Below are 6,165 nucleotides of genomic sequence, written 5' to 3'. Positions count from 1 at the left end.
CTTAGAGCGTGAGGTTCGGTTCGGTACAGTTCGGTTCTCTGAGAACTGAACCCGCTCATCTCTAATTATCACAGTAACTAATATACAGCACATCACTGTATTATAGAGACAATGCTATCAATAATGTAAATATTTACATATAACACACTCAATAACATGAATACTCATGTACAATAAATCCTCCAGTTACATAACAGAGACTATTATCTCTTTGCAGTTCCATAAATAGTGCATTTATTTAAAATTTAAGATCTATGGGGCTGAGTCAGAGATGGACGCAGGCGCGCGTCTGTACGCAGCGGTCGCGTCCATCTGGTCTGTGTGACCTTTATTTTTGCGGCCGCATTCTGAAAGGATGTGGCCGCAAGTTGATTGACAGCGGCAGGCATTCGGGGGTGGCAACACGGCATTTTGCGCGTGTGGCGTGCTGAACGGGGGCAAGCCAGGACCATTTTCGCAGAGGTTGCGTGATGTCACGCACAGCCGCTTCGATTTAAAAAATGGCGGTGGGCCGCCTGACAGTGCATATAACTACTCCTAATGGCAAACAAAGCATAGAGGTTTAATTTCATGATTCAGAGTCTAACCCTAGTGTGACCATAGCAAATGTGTACATTTTATTACCTAAAAGTAACTTTAATATGAGTCATAGAAAGGTATATTGTTTCTTATTAAAGAGATAACTTTGGGTAACTATTGTTATTCTGGCGATAGGAACTAATAGCACATTAAATGTTTTTATTATAAGAAAACCAAGTTGCTGCTTCTCACTGGTGTTGAATATAAAGGACATATGCATGTGTGCTTTGATATGTTCTGCTTGAGAGGTCTGTGGACTTCAGGCAATTGAAAAGCCTGCACTAAACAGTCATAATAATGAACAGAAGATTGATCTTGCCTTCAAAAATACTGTATATTTAAAGACAATTTAGGTGAATAAGAGGATAATAGATTGCACTCTATAACCTTCTTTAAACATATTTTGCTTTGTATACACCAAGGGCAATCAATCATACAAACTGTGGTTGTATTACTTAAGAAACACTTGATCCACTGGGATCTGGTAACAGCTAAAGGATCTTAAAATGTAAAATGATTAATATTTTGTGCACCTGGACTACAGAAGAGTAACAATAAAAGGGTCATTTATAAAAGCACATAATCCCACCCCCACACCCCAAAAAAGTGAATATGCAATTCTGTTTTCACATGACTGTGCCTATTGCTATAAAATGCACATAAAGTTGGAGTCATCTATGTGGAGTGCAATATTTTCTTCTTCTAATAAGAATACCTTTGTGGATAATGGCATTCTTGCATACGTTCGACCAGTGAAAGCTGATTGAAAACTTGTGGGGGCCTCTATCACTGTAAGTGATAAACTGATAGAAATATACATTTGTAATACGTAAACCACATAGTAATAAAACATAATAAAAGAATATACAGTGCATCCAGAAAGTATTCACAGTGCTTCACTTTTTACACATTTTGTTATGTTTCAGCCTTATTCCTAACTGGAATAAATTCATTTTTCCCCTAAAAGTTCTACACACAATACCCCATAATGACATAGTGCAAATTTCTTAAAAATAAAAAACTAAGAAATCACATGTACATAACAATTCACAGCCTTTGCTCAATACTTTGTTGATGCACCTTTGGCAGCAATTACAGCCTCAAGTCTTTTTGAATATGATGCCACAAGCTTGGCACACCTATCTTTGGGCAGTTTCGCCCATTCCTCTTTGCAGCACCTCTCAAGTTCCATCAGGATGGATGGGAAGTGTCGGTGTACAGCCATTTTCAGATCTCTCCAGAGATGTTCAATTGGATTCAATTCTGGGCTCTTGCTGGGCCACTCAAGGACATTCACAGAGTTGTCCTGAAGTCACTCATTTGGATATCTTGGCTGTGTGCTTAGGGTCGTTGATCTGCTGAAAGATGAACCGTCGCCCCAGCCTGAGGTCAAGAGCTCTCTGGAGCAGGTTTTCATCCAGGATGTCTCTGTACATTGCTGCATTCATCTTTCACTCTATCCTAACTAGTCTCCCAGTTCCTGCCACTGAAAAACATTCCCACAGCATGATGCTGCCACCACCATGCTTCACTTTGGGGATGTTATCTGCCTGGTGTTGAGCGGTGCCTGGTTTCCTCCAAACATGATGCCTGGCATTCACGCTAAAGAGTTCAATCTTTGTCTCATCACAACAGAGAATTTTGTTTCTCATGGTCTGAGAGTCCTTTGGGTGCATTTTGGCAAACTCCAGGTGGGCTTCCATGTGCTTTTTACTAAGGAGTGGCTTCTGTCTGGCCACTCTACCATACAGGCCTGATTGGTGGATTGCTGCAGAGATGGTTGTCCTTCTGGAAGGTTCTCCTCTCTCCACATAGGAATGCTGTAGCTCTGACAAATTAAGAATCCTGGTGGTTCGGAACTTATTCCATTTACGGATGATGGCGGCCACTGTGCTTATTGGGACCTTCAAAGCAGCAGATATCTTTCTGTACCCTTCCCCAGATATGTGCCTCAAGACAATCCTGTCTCGGAGGTCTACAGAAAATTCCTTTGACTTAGTGCTTGGTTTTTGCTCAGACATGCACTGTCAAGTGTGGGAACTTATATAGAAAGGTGTGTGCCTTTCCAAATTATATCCAATCAACTGAATTTACCACAGGTGGACTCCAATTAAGCTGTAGGAACATCTCAAGGATGATCAGTGGAGACAGAATGCACCTGAGCTCAATTTTGAGCTTCATGGCAAAGGCTTTGAATACTTATGTACATGGGATTTCTTAGTTTTTTATTTTTAATAAATTCATGTTGTCATTATGGGGCATTGTGTGTAGAATTTTGAGGGAAAGAAATGAATTTATTCCATTTTGAAATAAGGCTTTAACATAAGAAAATGTGGAAAACATTAAATTGTAAAGTGCTGTGAATGCTTTCTGGATGCACTGCATATATATATATATATATATATATATATATTGTCGAAGTCAAAAATATTACATAGAAAGAACATACAAACTCTACACACATATAAGTCACTATACTTGCAAATACACGCAACGTCCACAGCAATATATGGTAACACACACATTTACACTGACATGCCACAGAGATGGATTCGACACTTATTTCATACAGTACATAATTATAATAATATCAAGCGCCAGACATCATATGATTTAATATTATATAATGAAGTAATGTCATGTATGTGTATTATTTGATCGAAGCAAGATAGACCTGTCATATTTACTATTAAAGCAACCAGATTAATATGTAGATTCATTTGATACTTGTTATTAAGTTGTAGGACATTGCAACAAGGAGTTATGATTAAATGTATGAAAGCTAAAATCACTCTTATTAGGATGGTGGACAGGAAGCTCAGGCCAGCCCCTTTTGATGTCTTCAAGGTTGAACCTGTTTAGCATACAAATAAACTAGTGACTCATCATGAATGAGAAAGTTCCCTCCCCCAAAACTAGATAACACATTGCAGAGACACACAGTTCTCAGTTGCTGTTTTGTCTCAGACGATGATGGAGATGCTGTCTGCCCAGTTCCTGCATGATTTTACAGAGAGATAGAGTGTGATATGGAGAGACGAATTTATATGAGAAAGGAATGGTATTGTATGCTGTAACTGTAACTGTAGCTGTAACTGTATGTATGTATTTATGTATTAACTGCTTACTGTATGAGTTTTAACCATGTAACTATAGGTATACTGTACATTGTAATATATTGAATCCATATCCTTTTAATAACAAATATATACATCAATGAGCTTTGGAACTCAGATAATGTGTGGGTGTATTGTTTTCTCTTATGGGATGCAGTGTTTTGCTATGTATAGCGCACATTCATGGCACATGGAAATAAGAGGTGCAGGCGTTTACAATATATATTAGAGCGGGCATTTTAAATATTTGTTAGAAAGCAATTTGGTATTTACAGATGAGGGCTCTTTCGGGATATCATGGTCTTAATGATGCACTGTACATTATAAACGCGACGCTGTGGTCGATCAGCTTGTGGTGGACGCATCGTGAAGCTGAGAAAATCATATCCGTGTGTTCTGTTGTGTTATCAGTAAGCCAATGATATGAAAATTCAAGGGACAATGTGTTTCTCATAATATTTAAGATGCTAAAATTTATTTTTATTGTTGCAAAACAAAGTTCAATTAAGTCATATTGTGTTTGATTCAGATTGGATTGTTTATCTAAGTAGGTTTAAAAGTACATTTAAAAGTTGCTGCATAGCCTTGATATAGTTTTTTTTTTAACTCAGGCCTAAAATAACTTCTGGTGCTTGTATAATGTGTGATTTCTTTGTGACAAAGGAAGCCGCATGGTCTGTCCTCCATTTTGGACTAACCACATGGCCTGTCCACCATTTTGTGTAAACCTCATGGATGTGGAAGGGGGAGGAGCAGTAGCCATTTGAGGAAGGTCAATTTCTAAATAGCTGATTTTCAGTCTGCTCAGAGCAATCAGTTTCCCTTGTCACATCAAGCACCATTTATGAGTTACCAATGCATTTATTTAACCCATGCCATAGTCAATTACAAATAGTTTCAATTGGGCCTAGTGAGAGTAAATGGTGAGATAAATGCTTGGCTTGGTGTAAGAAATTGCACACAGATAGAAAAAGGAAAGAAAGGGTTTTTTCTTTTTCCTTCCAAGACTTGCAGAATCTGCTTACTAGGGAGGATAGCCATTGAAATGCAAATTAACCTGTGTAACTGTTTTTTTTTATTTAGCAGTGAAAGCAAATAGCTTTGATATGCAAATAAGAGGTAAGGTGTCTCATAGGAGACAAGTGAATGGTACATATATATATATATATATATATATATATATATATATAAAAACAAGTGGTAGGACCCAGCGCCTACAGTGATTCAAAGTTCTCCAAGTGTGAATAGTAACATGATATGTGTACCGGAAACCAAAGGATTTTCAGCTCATAACAGTGCCTTTAGAGGTTAGAGTTGTCCTGGTTACTCGGTCTTCCAATTTCTTCAATATTCCAAACACCAGCCAGAATATGGAAAACAAATTGATGAACAGTGATAGTGTAGTATTTCCACTACGTTGAGTGATAGTGCTCTTGTGTGGTGATATAGATGCTATTTAGAAAACATGCATCAAATGGTGCAAAAGAACACCCTGTGTTATTGGTGCAAAAGGTAGTGCCTTTAACCAAGAAAATTATATAATATATAATAATACCCTCAGTAGTAAAATTATTCACATGTAGTAGGTTCTCTATGTAGATCTTCTCTTGGGTTGCTGGAAATGCCTTAAAAATAGAGCTCCCAACAGATGGGAATAATGCCCATAGTGTAGTATTTATATAAAAAGTATATTTTTAATAACACAGACATACAATACAATGAGGATAAAAGGTGGACCCGTACCCCTTGATGAAGTCCTGTCAAATAACGTAGAGGACGAAACGCGTTGGGTACTACTTCCACTCCTCCATAAGGATAAGCAGATAAGCTTTTCATGTTTTTATAATTGTATGGGTCCACCTTTTATCCTCATTGTATTGTATGTCTGTGTTATTAAAAATATACTTTTTATATAAAAATGTTTGTTGGACCATGTACAGACATGTACAGACCCTTAATACGGGATGAGAAGGATTGAATGAATACTTCGCATGACCTAGAAGCTTGTTAAACTTTTTTTTTTTGTCTCTTGCAGTAATAGAAAACTCTCCATCTGGAATAAGATCACTGGTAAACACTAATTTGGCAAATGGGAGGTGGCTGTCTCTGTGCTAATGGACGGGCTCAATAAGGCATTGAGGGTCAGGGTGCAGACTTCTTTGCAAAATTGGAAAGGGGTCACAGTAGCTAATCTTAGATAGTGTGCTATTGAACATCACAAGAATAGTGCTAAGCGCAGAGAACAACAGGTGGATAGGTTGAGGACGGTAAGTATACTAGCACATATAGGAAAGACCCATCAGTCCAAACCCCAGATCCCTAATGGTCAATAATATGCTATACTTTTAGGAAGGAAGAGCATTTTGCCAGAGATTGTAGGAGTAGTAGAACACATAGTCAATATAGACCCCCTAGACAGAAAACACAAGCCACATTATTAAACACATAGACGGGACCAAGGGACATATAG

The sequence above is a fragment of the Pseudophryne corroboree genome, chromosome 5 (genome assembly GCF_028390025.1).
Source record: "Pseudophryne corroboree isolate aPseCor3 chromosome 5, aPseCor3.hap2, whole genome shotgun sequence".
Classification (NCBI taxonomy): Eukaryota; Metazoa; Chordata; class Amphibia; order Anura; family Myobatrachidae; genus Pseudophryne; species Pseudophryne corroboree.
The sequence above is the reverse complement of the archived record's forward strand: the minus strand, read 5'-3'. Positions refer to the sequence as shown.